This window comes from Delphinus delphis, chromosome 12, assembly GCF_949987515.2.
Source record: "Delphinus delphis chromosome 12, mDelDel1.2, whole genome shotgun sequence".
NCBI lineage: Eukaryota > Metazoa > Chordata > Mammalia > Artiodactyla > Delphinidae > Delphinus > Delphinus delphis.
The window spans coordinates 66,544,020-66,558,317 of record NC_082694.2 but is presented as its reverse complement, the minus strand read 5'-3'; positions in this window follow the sequence as shown (position 1 = coordinate 66,558,317).

Here is a 14,298-nt window from a genome sequence, read left to right as displayed (position 1 = left end):
AAAGTGTCATTCTGGTTTAGGTAACTCTACCTAATTTCCACATGGAGATACTGAATTTACAAATATTAACTTCTCTGAGATGACTTTTGCCTCAGACACTGACACCTATAATTCAGTATATATGAACAAATAAAATGTCATAGCACTAGGTTAACTTTCAGGTGGCTGCACCAGGTACCATAGCAGCAAGTTCCTCTACACCCTTCCTTTTAAAAACTTCATTTGCAAAAAAACAAAAACAAATAGCAATATGGAGGATCCAGTCAGATTGAATTGTTTACAGAAAAGCAAACACACTGTGCACTTGAGATGGGAAACCACTAGTGGGAATGATTTTGCTGTGGGAAGGAAAAGTTAACCAAATACAGGTGAATATACTGTATAATGAGTGGCTTACTGAAATGTGTACAGAGACTGTCCTAAAGTGAATATTCTGAGTTAAATATCTGTTAGTAATTATGTAATGATTTAAGTTACAATTGTGAGTGGCTACTTTGGGATTGGAGGAGAAAAATAGCAATACCATAACTGTTTTCTATTTTCAGTTTTCAATACCTATTCATAAAAGTCATATATGGGGTGTTTAAATGTAGAGTCTGGGCCCTAGCCCAGGCCTAAATCAGTCCACAGGTAATTTTTTTTTTTTTTTTTTTTTTTGCGGTACGCGGGCCTCTCACTGTTGTGGCCTCTCCCGTTGCGGAGTACAGGCTCCAGACGCGCAGGCTCAGCAGCCATGGCTCATGGGCCTAGCCGCTCTGCGGCATGTGGGATCTTCCCGGACCGGGGCTTGAACCCGTGACCCCTGCATCGGCAGGCGGACCCTCAACCTCTGCGCCACCAGGGAAGCCCCACAGGTAATTTTTGATCAGGCAGGATTTGGAAACTACCAACTGTACAATATTCAGAGACAGGTTTATGGATTTCATTTTTACAACAGTTAAAAATACCTCACAGTTCAAACAGATCCACTAATTAATTGCATGTCACTTTTTAACACTGGTTTCCCACGAGGAGCCATATAAAACCAAAACTTAATCTAGGAAAGGTGTGAATTGGGAATAGAGCAAGATTAAACTGAAAAACTCCTTTTAAGGTAGCACATTGCAATGATAAGAAGATATCTGTTATAGAAATAAAGCACAACTAAGAGGAGAAATTAGCATGGATACTCATCCTAAATTGGATATGAATTGTATGGCTTCTTTATTTTAAAATATTGGTACTTCCCAAATTGAAACTTTTCTACATTAAGGCAAAAATATATACATTTCAAAGCACCATTAAGGGTTTTGTGATCCTGGGCATTGCTTTACTTATTTATTTTAATTAATTAATTTATTTTTGGCTGCGTTGCGTCTTCGTTGCTGCACGCGGGCTTTCTCTAGTTGGGACGAGCGGGGGCTGCTCTTCATCGTGGTGCACGGGCTTCTCATTGCGGTGGCTTCTGTTGTGGAGCACGGGCTCTAGGCATGCAGGCGTCAGTAGTTCTGGCACACGGGTTCAGTATTGTGACTCGCAGGCTCTCGAGCGCAGGCTCAGTAGTTGTGGTGCACGGGTTTAGTTGCTCTGCGGCGTGTGGGATCTTCCTGGACCAGGGCTCGAACCCGTGTCCCCAGCATTGGCAGGCGGATTCTTAACCACTGTGCCACCAGGGAAGGCCCATATTTATGTTCTTTAAAATCATCTGCAATTTGACCATTTTGGGAGGCTTGTTAACAGTGAATTATGTCTCCATTCCCTCCCACTATACTGGATTGGTCCCTGAGGTGGAGCCAAGAAATCAGATTTTTTACAAAACTGCAAAGATAACCTATTGCTAAGATGTGAGAATCACTATTCAAAGGGTTGTTCAAACAAAATAATGTATAGTTTTGGTGTGCTACCACCTGGTAAACGCAGGTGTTTATCACAGGAGGCCCACAGGCTTAGAAGTATGACTAAGAAAAAGCAGATTAATTTCCACCTGCTTTTTAAAAACAGTGGCTCTTTTAAACAGTTAAGTACAATAGTCAAATAAACTGATGTTTAAAGAGAGGAGAAGTTTCGGGAAGAGTTTCTAGAAAGATCACTAGACTTTATAAAGACCTGTCTTCAATGCTGTGATTTATCAGCTGCATGACTGGGAAGTATGTGACTTAACCTCTGAACCTTAGTTTTCTCAAGTATGAATTATGAAAACAAGCCCTATCTTAAATGATTCTGGTTAGAATATAGTGAAATATATGGCCTAAAAACCTGTTAAGTATCATGCAAATGTTTGAAATAACTACTGTTTTTTTTCAATAATCCTGAACAACACTTCACAACTTAATTTTGCTCTAAATTAAAGAATGACCAGAATGCTTTCAAAGTTTTATAAATCCTTCCTGGTCTTGATATGTACTGCTAAATCTTTAAGGGAATTAGGGCATGAAATCTGCTGTTTATCAAATGTTACTGTCTTGACCTTTGACCATAAGAAAGCTTTCATCATCTGCTACAATAGACATTTTACTTTGCTTTCAGAAATTGTCAGAGCTTCTATTTTTGTCCTAACATGGAGCAGAAGGAAGGGAAGGTTAAAAGTTCATTAAATACAACCTCAGTGATAAAGAAAAAAGCATACAAGTTTTCTCCCCAGTCAGACAAATTTACTTTTTGAAAAGAATCCTGCAAGAATTTCCACTAAAATTCCACTAGTTACTTTTCACATCCAATTTTCTTTCTCCCGTGTTTGCCTCAGCCTATTTCACACTACTGCTATAATAGTGTTAGTTCAATTTTTAAAGAACCCTAAAATTATGAGAAACTATTTATATACCAGATCATCTCATTTTAATCCTACTCTGGTAATTTGCCCTAAAGATGAACAAGTCATCTCTCAGCCCTGGATTTCTAGTAAAGTACATAGACAGATTTTGTGTAATAATTTTAAAAACTTGTATCCAGAGCAAAGCCCAGCTTTGAAAAAAGGTATTGACCAGAGGTTTTCAGGGATTGGTGCAGTTTGAGAAACTTCACTGGTGTGCCCCTGAGTCAGGACGTTGGCTTCAGTTGTCCCCCAGAATTTCATTCCTCTTCCACTAACTGTTGGGGTGCCATGGAGTAAGCTGTCAGCATCTGGCACACTACCTTCTCAGCTGACCCGCTCTCTACCTGTAGCCCTCCCAGAAAATACTGGGCAAAGTGGAGGCAATACTACGAAAGCGTGAAATCCGTGAGTATTCTCTGTCCCTGGCTAAGCCACCTCCCTTCCTCCAGCCTCTAAGCCAACTGGAAGGTGCTCATAGACATTTCTGAAACCTGCCAGTATGCCAAAAGGAGTCAGAAGTATTTCCACCCCTTTCCTAAGAAAGTCTTAGGTCCTGTTTCAGAGTGGCCTCCTTAGAAATTGAGTTTCAAAGATGGGGGCAGCGGGGTCTTTTTAAGGACTTGAGTGATAAGGAGTAAAAGAGTCGAGTGGTCCCACTGAAGAAAAAACGTTTGTTAATATAAAATTAGCTGAAACCCATGCTACCAGAAAAGCACCAGTAGGTGGCAGGAGTATGCAGGATATTCAGTTCTTAAGTGCCAGTCTGGCCTGCCTTGGAAAAGAGTTAATATCTGGGGCAGTCTGTTACTGTTGTTAATGGTCAGCTAACCTGAAGCGAGAGGCGATTTCACCCCACTGGAGTAGAATTGCAGGGGGTCAGATGAAATCGTCCGTGAGAAAATGCCCTAGAAACTATGAATTACTATACAAGTAATAGTACTATTTCCAGATTTTTATGGTAAGTGATTTTTTTCCGCCATGTTTGTTTTAGTATCTAAAGCTTTAGCTTGCACAACTTCAAAATTTTTTTTCAACAACTATTTTTTGATATTGTCTTTTGACAATGACAGCCTGAGGTCACAGGAACATCACAGTGTGACTTTGAAGTTAGTTAACCTCTTGAAGCCTCATTTCCTCAACTTTAAAAAAATATGGAAACTAATTTCTAGAGAACATGTGTGAAAACTATAAGCCCTACAGTATTCTAAAAACAAAACATTTCTATAAATTGAGTGAGGTTCAATGAGTTATTTAATTAGCTTAGGCTCCAGTTGCTAGAAAGTATTTGCTCGTTCATTTATCCATATTCAGCAATATCTGAGTGCCTATTACGTGTGTCAGGCAATATGCTAGTCATTAGTCAGCAACACCTGGCACCTACTTCCCAGCAGCCTTACGAAGGATGTTTGCAAAGCCCAGTACAAATCCTCAAAGCCACTGTATCAATACTGACTGTATTCCTGCTACAGGAAATGAAGACATTCAACATAGGGGTACACAAGCTCATAAAGCAGAATAAAAGGCCTTTGTTTTTCCAGCAATTAAGTTCTAAGTTTGAAAAGAGGAAACCTACCAGTTTAAATGGAAATAACAGAAATCATCTTTCCATGTGCAATGGACTCTGAAATTGGATTAACCTTACATTCTAAAATGAGCTTCCTCTGTCTCCCTTCCAGAAGCAAATGTAAATCAGCATTTTCAGGGCACATGGAGAAAAGAAGGAACACCAGCTCACCTCCAACAGACATGCCAAGTAGAGGACTTCCGTAACAGTGAAAGGCAGGGGCCAAGGCTCAGAGCCTTTGCACAAGAAACGGCCCAGGTAAAGTGTTCTTTAAGTTGGATTGGGGGAGAAGAAAGGCGAAGGTGAAAGAATTGTAAACTTGTAGATTTAGGCATTGTCGGATTAGTGATCTCAAACTCAGATGCCTTTGGATGCCAGACAGTTCATTAAAATAAGGAAAGTGGGCCTGGTGTAAGACTACTGAAAGGGGTGGTTATAGAGTGAAGAGGGGGAGCATATACCAATTAAAGACAGACGCTTGGTTTAAGTCAAATAAACAAAACAGCTTATTCTTTACACCTTAGGGGCTCCTGCTTACATCCCTCACCTAGTCCAACCTCTCATTTTAAACATTTGGAAACTAAGACCAGGAGAGGTGAAGTGACTAAGGCATGTTCTCTGTAAGTAGCAGAGAGAAGACTGTTTTAGGTGAGGCATTTCAACACAACCACAGAGTATGCTAGAGGTCGGATGCGTTATTCATATTTCAGAGGAGACTTTGGAGGCAGACTGCCTAAGAGCATGGACTCCGTGGCCAGAGGGCCTGTGCCTGAATCTCAGCTGTAAGAACTGTGTGCCCTCGAGCAAGTTTCTTAACCTTTCTGTGCCTTGGCTTCCTTGTCTCTAAAATGGGGATAATAATTGTACTAACTCCATAGGGCTGTGGTGAGGATAAAATGCATCAATATGTGGAAAGTACTTAGACCTGTGACTGGCCCATAGGTATTAGCAATTCCGTTTCCAGATGAGGAAACACATACTTAGAGGTCAAGGTCACACAGCTTTACTAGAGGTCAAAAATCTGCATAGGCACACACACACACACACACACACACACACACACCACATACACACACACACACACACCACACACACACACACACACCACACACACACACACACCACACACACACACACACCACACACACACACACACCACACACACACAGCTGGCATGGAACTCCCTCTCAAACATACTGACTTCAAAGCCTGACCTCCTGAGCCTCACATCTGCAGTGACCAATAAGAAGGAAAGGGGGGGCCAGAGCAGAGGCCGGAGCTCTGTGGCTGGTTCGATTGTTCTACTTTTTAGGAGTAATGTAGGTTTCCAGAAAAGCAAGCACAGGGATGAGGCAGTTACATCAGTGTTTCTCAAACTTCAGCATGTATTAGAACTAACTGCAGGGTGTGTGAAAACACAGAGTGCTGGCATCTTGCACAGGGTTTCTGAGTCAGCAGGTCTGGGATGGGGCCCAAGAATTTGCATTTCTAACAAGTTCCCAGGCAGTGCTGAGGCTGATGGTCCAAGGACCATACTGTGAAAAACACTGTTGAATTTCTTCTGATCCTCAGTGTCATCTCATGAGCTTGGCATTTTCTCCATTTTATAGTGGAGAAAACCAAGATCAGAGAACATGGCTGACTCACCCAATATCATACCGCTGGAGCTGGATCTTGAATCAAGTTGGTCTGACACCGAAGCCTATGTTTTCTCTACCTCACCATGTGACATGAGGTGTGGGCAGTTATTCTCTGCCAGGCACAGAGCTACGGGCCAGAGGCATAAGGAAGGTTAGGGCTCTGTCGTGGGCTGGAGTGTGCAGGTGGAGAAGATGTGAGGGAGACTTCCCTGGAGAAGTTCACCAAGTGCCCTACCTGCCCTGCCACTGACACTGCCTTCATTAGCTCTCCAGTTCGTGCTCCCTGTAAGGCCCCATCAGCCTCCACAAGCTCACTGCCCGCAAAGCTTCAGTCACCTTAAGTTCTTGTCCACCCCCAAAAGTGACATGCTTTCTCCAGCTTGCTGTGCTGTGTTCAGGTTTCCATCCGACTGGGATGCCTACCCCCTTCTTGTCCTGGAAGACTTGGCAGCCCTGACCACCATCCCTCAGTCCCACCACTGTGGGTTATGTGCTCCTCCTGTACCTTCCCGAGAATACCTGGCTTACCTCTTTCATAGCACTTGTGTACATTGTTGGGTAATTATATATTTACCAATCTATTTCTCCTTCTACACTAAATTTCTAGTCTAAACCAACTTTTATCTCTAAGTCCTCAGGGGCTATGACAGTATATGGTACAGAGTGGTGGGGCAGTGGTCCCAAAACTTAGCTACACATTAGAATCACCTGAGGATCTTTTTAAACTTCTGAAGCCCAGGCCACACTCCAGGCTAATTAAATCACAGTCTCTGAAGATGAGATAGGATATCAGCATTTTTTTCAACTCTCCCCAGGTGATTCCAATGTGCAGACAAGCTTAGGAAGCACTGAAGTAGAGTTTCAGGATGCAGGATGGATGGATGGATGGATGGATGAATGGGTGGATAATCAAGTTGAAGTTTGAATAGGAGAGTACCAGGCAGAGAGAGGTAGAAGATTTTCAATAAAAAGTAACAGCATAAGCAAAAGTTCAGGAATTTGAATTTTATGCCATAGGTAGATGGAAATCATTGCAAGATTATGAGTGGAAGAGTGAAACAAACAGATATGTTTTTTACGCCAGTTGGCAACTGTGAGATCTTATTGGAGTAGAGGAGGCAGGAAAAAAGTGAGTTTTCTGCTTCACCCTCCTTCTAGAGACTGGCCTCTGGGAGGCTGCTGAACTTTCCAGAGAGGCAGCCCAAGTGAAGCTTGAATGTGGGAGCACTCGTGGCTACTGGGGCGGGGGTGGCGGCTTGTCATCTCCAGCTGCTGTGAAACTAGGACTCAAATCCAGGTTTTTCTGCCTCTGAGTCTCATAACTCTTTATACTTCAAATTATCAGCCCCTCCAGGTGGCTTCTGACTCCATAACCTGCTGTGAAAGTAAAACTTGACAAACTCAAATGCAAAAGCAAGCAGACATTAGATCATCAGCGGCCACTAATAAAGCTGAACCTGCCAGTTAAACAATTAGCTCTGGAGATCAAACTGCAAAGAAAAGCAATGATGAAGCCATCAATTATACTCTCCAGTTTTATCTTCTAGTTAATCGATCCATCCATCAGCTCTCTGATACTCTAGTGGTTATCCTCTGCATTGGGTTTCCCTGGGTCCCCAGGAGGCTGCCCACCCTGCTGTACCCCATTTTACCTGAAACCAGGTTGTCCTCTGGCCAGTGTCTTTCCTTCTCCCCATTCCCCAGACTAGTGATGGAGGTGGGGAGGAATGTGTGAACTGGAGTCGAAGGACTTCACACACTTGGTCTTCTGCTTTCCCCGCCACACGTCGAGAAGGTCCCAAGCATTCACCTGGGAGGACTAATCAGGCCCCATGCACCTGGTCTGTTTTTTATCGTTTTTCCCTGTTCTTCCCCTCCTCATAAAATTTTCTCTCTCCCTTCTCCTTTTTTGTTTATTATTCCTCCCATCCCCTTTCCTTTTCCCCTGCCACCACCCTCTTAAGCTTATGACCACTTCTCTCCCATTTGTCTACCTGTTAGCTTCCTACCCGAGGGATACCACACTCAGATTTTGCCCTGGGCAGGAGCACCTAGCCCAGGAGGAAAGTAAGGACTGAGCTTGCTAAGCCCAGCGCCTGCAGAACTACAGCCTCCCAGAGGGTGTGTCTTCTGATAGATACAAAGGCACTGGATGGGCTGGCTACCTCAAAGTTCTTTGTATTCTTTCTGTATCTTTCTCCTCTGTTCTGGAGCAATGCAGTGGGGTGGACAGAGCATGGGCTCTGGTGTCACCTCTGTTCAAATCCTGGCTCTGCCGTTGACTGGTTCTGTAAACTTGACTATGTTATTTGACCTCTCTGAGCTTCAGTTTCCTCATCTGTGCCCACCTCCTTGGTTGTTACCTCTAAATGCCTAGAAAGGCATTCAGCATAGTGAACACAGAACAAAGTCTTGAATGTTGACTCAACCACTTATCAGCCATGTGACCTCACTATCTAACCTCCCTAAGTCCCAATTTCCTAACCTCTTCCATGGGTGATAACAGGACCAAACTGGTAGGGTTGTGAAGATAAACGAGATAACTCAGGGAAAGTACTGAGCACCTGGACACGTAGTCAACATGCAATAATTGCAAATTGTATGCTCTGTTTGATGTTATATATTATTCACACACTACCTAGCACATGGTAGGTGCTTGCTGTAGCCAGCCTCCAAGATGGCACCAGGGATCCTCACCTTCTGGAATTCATATCCTCGTGTAGTTTACTCCCACACTGAATCACAGCTAGTTTGTGTGAATATCGTGCAAGTGACAGTGTGTGACTTCCAGGGCCAAGTGGTAAAAACCATCTGAGCTTCCACTTCACCGTCTTGAATCACTTGCTCCAGGGGATGTCAGTCTCCAGTGCCATGAGATCGGGCAAGCAACTGTGGAGAGGCCCCCATGGAAAGGCCCTGAGGCCCCTTGCGAACAGCCAGCACAAACTTGCCAGCCATTTTAATGCACCACCTCTGAAGTGAGTCCCTGAGATGGCTGCAGGCCTGGCTGATGTCTCATGGCCACGTGATGGGAGACCTGGAGCCAGAACTGCCCAGCCACACCAAATTCCTGACCCATACAAACAGTATTGTTTTTTTAAGCCACTCATTTTTTCTGCAGCAATAGTTACCTAATATAGTGCTTTTAAAAATAAGTCAGTCTCCTCTCCCAAGTGAGAAACAACAGGTTGGCATGTCCGTCTGCAAAGCCACGCAGTCTAGCATATGACCAGCAGGGAGCGCCATTGGACCATTTTCTTAGCTGGCATTTTTTTTCCCTCAAGCAGTGGGCGCACCTGGGTCTGGCAAGAGGAAATGCCGGACCTCCCAGGAAATAGGCCAGCCACTTCAGGCCCCTGCTCCCCGTGGACAGAGATGATGGCAGTCCCTGGGGAACAACCAGGCCCAAGAATCGGCTCAGAGTAGATCCCTTGCCCGTGTAGCTAGGAAGCCCAGAGAACGGCTCAGAACCCTGCTTCTCCCGCTTCACAGCTTTAAAGCAAGTTCTGGGCAGGCTTGAATACAACTCCCCAGTGGCCAGAGAAGCTCCCATTCTTGGGCTTGAGCAAAGACCCTGATCACGGGTGCTGTGGCCATGAGGCACCACTGGGGGAGGGTTTGTATGTCTTGTCCAAATGACTCATTCGCCCCTGAGAAGAAAGGGCCAAAGAGAGCCTAGCCCGAGTGACAGGCCTTGCTCCCTCTGCTGTGCTGGTGCACCGGAGCCCCCCACCCTGCCAGTGAGCACACCTCATGGTCAGCCTATGAGAAAGTCCTGCTGCAGGAGGGCAGTTGACACTGTCCTTCTTGGCCCAAGGTTTTGGGACCCCTCATCACATATTTGCAGACCCAGGCCCAGCCTCAAGGAGTGCAGGCCTGTCAGCTGGGTCTGCCCCAGCCGTAGAAGAGTTGGAAACCAGGGACCAGCTAGCCAGCCAGCCAGCCTGAGAGAGGGCCCGCAAGCTGAAGACAGCTGGGGTCAGAGTGCAGCACCCTAGTTCCTGCTGGGAGGTGAGAGATGGGTCGGACAGCTAAGCACCCCTCCTTGCTCTCCTCATCCTTCAGAAAGAACAGAGAGCCCTGATGGCCCTCATCTCCTCTGAGGCTGAGACTCGGGGTATCAAAGGCCTTCCTGGTTCTTCTGCTACATCTTCCTCGCCCTGGAGAGGCAGAGCTTTGTGGGGGAGGGTAGAAAGGGCTAGAACATATCCTGCATGCTTTGCCTCATTCCTTGTTGGTGATGGGGTCAAGGTAGGGGCTGGGGGTGAGAGGGTGAAGATTAATGTACCAGGAGTTGACTGATGCCTGATACCTACTCCCCCTGCCCTTAGAACTGGGTAGGAGGCAGAACCACGTGGGCTCCAGGGGGCTTGTGAAAATGTCAGGAAGGCACCTTTTTTCTTCTGATGTAGTGTGCTTAAGCATTTACACATTGAGCTACATACATATAAGTAATATTATACATTGCTTTTATTTCTCCTTTTTATTGCAGGGTGTTATTTTTCTTTGAAATTATGCACATAGATAGGTGTTAATAATTATGAGCTTCAACACTGTAAAGGGGCACATGATGGTTAGTTTTACGTGTCAACTTGACAGGGCTAAGGGATGCCTAGATAGCTGGTTTCTGGTTGTGTCCGTGAGGGTGTTTCTGGAAGAGATTAGCATTTGAATCAGTAGACCAGTAGTAGACTGAGTAAAGAAGATCCTTCGCCGGTGTGGGTGGGCATCATCCAATCCTTTGCGGGCCTGAATAGAACAAAAAAGGCGAAGGAAGGGCAATTCCCTTTCTCTCCTTGAGCTGGGACATCCATCTTCTGTCCTCAGACATCAGAGCTCCTGGTTCTCAGGCCTTTAGACTTGGACTGAATGATACCACCAGCTGCCCTGGCTCTCCAGCTTGCAGATGGCATATCTCAGCCTCCATAATCACATGATCCAATTCCCATAACAAATCTCCTCTTGTATATCTACATATATCCTATTGATTCTGTTTCTCTGGAGAACCTTGACTAATACAAAGCATTAAAATGGTTATAAAAGAGAGGCATTGGGTTTGATTGTGTTGAGAAGCACTGCTGTAGAGGGATTGATTATTGCCTCAGCTCGTCCCTTGACAATTCAGTTCTATAAGAGGCACTCATTTCTTAGGCTCCAGAATTATGCTATCAATTAGCCTTATGCAGCTCTGATTAGAAAAGGTAGAGATAGTACTTTAACCTTTAGCCAGATACACATTTTGAGCCTATCCTTGTATCAGCCCCATTGTCAAGACACTGTGATAGCTATTCCTTATTAGGTGTCTAATAGGTTTAGGTGCCTTCATTCTGCAGGTGAAATAGCTACAGCTCAGAGAGGTGAAACAACTTGCCCTAGGAAGCTCAGCTAGCAAGTAATGGAGGAGATCATCCTGCTTGATCTGAAGGCTGTGTTTATCACACCAAGCCCTGGTGCTTCTGAGAACAAACTTGCACTTGACAGGTGCTATAGGTTGCATATTTGTACCCCTCCAAAATTCGTATATGAAACCTAATTCCCAATATGATGGTATTAGGAGGTAAGGCCTTTGGGATGAGCATAGGTCATGAGGGTGGAGTCCACGTGAATGGGATTAGTGCCTTATAAAAGAGATCCCAGAGAGCTCCTTTGCCCCTTCCACCTTGTGAGGACACAGCAAGAAGACAGCCATCTATGAGCCAGAAGCAGGCTCTCGCCAGACCCCAGACCTGCCGGCCCCTTGATCTTGGACTTTCCAGCTTCCAGAAGTGTGAGAAATAAAATTTTATTGTTTAAGCTACCCACTCTGTGGTATTCTTGTTATAGGAGCCCAAATGGACTAAGAAGACACCAGGTTCCAACTTGTTTGGGGAAGCCCCCAGTTGACAAGAAGTGTGGTTCCGTAGTTATTGTCACAAACCATCCCAAAGCTGATCTTCTCCATCCTGGATGTTGCACTGGGACCCTCACCCTTGCCAGATCTCAGTCCCAGCAGTGAGAGAAACTCCAGTCCCTGCGAAGATCTGTGGTTAGATGACTGAACCCGCTCTCGCCCAGTGAGTTGCTTTCCCTCTCTAGATATGCCACATTGTTATTGTAAAAGAGCATATGTTGTAATATTTGATAGAGTTAATCATGTTCATTCCTTTCGTTTTCAGAATTTTCCTGTTGCACAGCAGGCACTCAATAAATCAAAAAAATTATTTTATATTTAAGTATAGTTGATTTACAATGTGTTAATTTCAAGTGTACAGCAAAGTGATTCAGTTACACATATACATATTGTATACCTATTCTTTTTCAGATTATTTTCCTCTGTAGGTTATTACAGAGTATTGAGAAGAATTCCCTGTGCTATATAGTAGGTCCTTATTAGTTATCTATTTTATATATAGTAGTGTGTATATGTTAATCCCAACCTCCTAATTTATCCCTCCCCCGCACCTTTCCCCTTTGATAACCATAAGTTTGTTTTCTAAGTCTGTGAGTGTGTTTCTGTTTTGTAAGTAAGTTCATTTGTAACACTTTTTAGATTCCATATATAAGCAATATCATATGATATTTGTCTTCCTCTGACTTCACTTAGTATGATAATCTCTAGGCCCATCCATGTTGCTGCAAATGGTACTATTTCATTCCTTTTTTATGGCTGAGTAATATTCCATTGTATATATGTACCACATCTTCTGTCAGTGGACATTTAGGTTGCTTCCATGTCTTGGCCATTGTAAATAGTGCTACAGTGAGCATAGGGGTGCATGTCTCTTTTCGAATTATGGTCTTCTCTGGATATATGCCCAGGAGTGGGATTGCTGGATCATATGGTAGTTCTATTTTCACTTTTTTAAGGAACCTCCATACTGTTCTCCATAGTGGCTGTACCAGTTTACATTCCCACCAACAGTGTAGAAGGGTTCCCTTTTCTCCACACACTCTCCAGCGTTTATTGTTTATAGACTTTTTTTTCCCCCTTTTTTTTTGCGGTACACGGGTCTCTCACCGCAGCGGCCTCTCCTGTCGCAGAGCACAGGCTCCGGACGTGCAGGCTCAGTGGCCATGGCTCACGGGCCCAGCCGCTCCGCGGCATGTGGGATCCTCCTGGACCGGGGCACAAACCCATGTCCCCTTAATCGGCATCTCAACCACTGTGCCACCAGGGAAGCCCTGTTTATAGACTTTTTGTTGATGGCCATTCTGACCAGTGTGAGGTGATAACTCATTGTAGTTTTTTTTTTTAATAAATATATATATATATTTATTTATTTTTGGCTGTGTTGGGTCTTCATTGCTGTGCACAGGCTTTCTCTAGTTGCGGCGAGTGAAGGCTACTCTTCGTTGCAGTGCGAGGGTTTCTCATTGCAGTGGCTTCTCTTGTTGCGGAACACGGGTTCTAGGCATGCGGGCTTCAGTAGTTGTGGCACTTGGGCTCAGTAGTTGTGGCTTGTGGGCTCTAGAGCACAGGCTCAGTAGTTGTGGCACACGGGCTTAGTTGCTCTGCGGCATGTGGGATCTTCTTGGATCAGGGCTCGAACCCGTGTCCCCTGCATTGGCAGGCGGATTCTTAACCACTGCGCCACCAAGGAAGTCCCTCATTGTAGTTTTGATTTGCATTTCTCTAATAATTAGCGATGTTGAGCATCTTTTCATGTGAATATATATTTTTTCAATTTATTTATTTTTGGCTGCATTGGGTCTTCATTGCTGCGTGCGGGCTTTCTCTAATTGCGGTGAGCAGGGGCTACTCTTCGTTTTTGTGCGCAGGCTTCTCATTGAGGTGGCTTCTCTTGTTGCAGAGCACGGGCTCTAGGCACGCGGGCTTCAGTAGTTGTGGCTCGCGGGGTCTAGAGCGCAGGCTCAGTAGTTGTGGTGCACAGGTTTAGTTGCTCCGCGGCATGTGGGATCTTCCCGGACCAGGGCTCGAACCCATGTCCCCTGCGTTGGCAGGCAGGTTCTTAACTACTGTGCCACCAAGGAAGCCCTAATGTGAATATTTTTATAAATGAATGCTTCAAGGGTGTTATGGTCTTGGTGGCATGATAAAACTAAATAGATAAAAACAAATGGTGCTATAGGAATATATTCATTCAACAAATAATGACTGAGCACCTGCTACATGTAAGGTATTGTGCTGAGTGCTGTGGAAGATCCTAAAGTAAGTGAGCAACAGATACCCTCCCCGAGTACCAAATGTAAAGTACTTTATAAAACAACCCTTGTCTTTATCTCCACTTTCAAGGCACACAGAATGAAGTAGAGACCTGTATCGACCAGCTGGACGAGGCATATAGAAACTGAAGCTCAATACA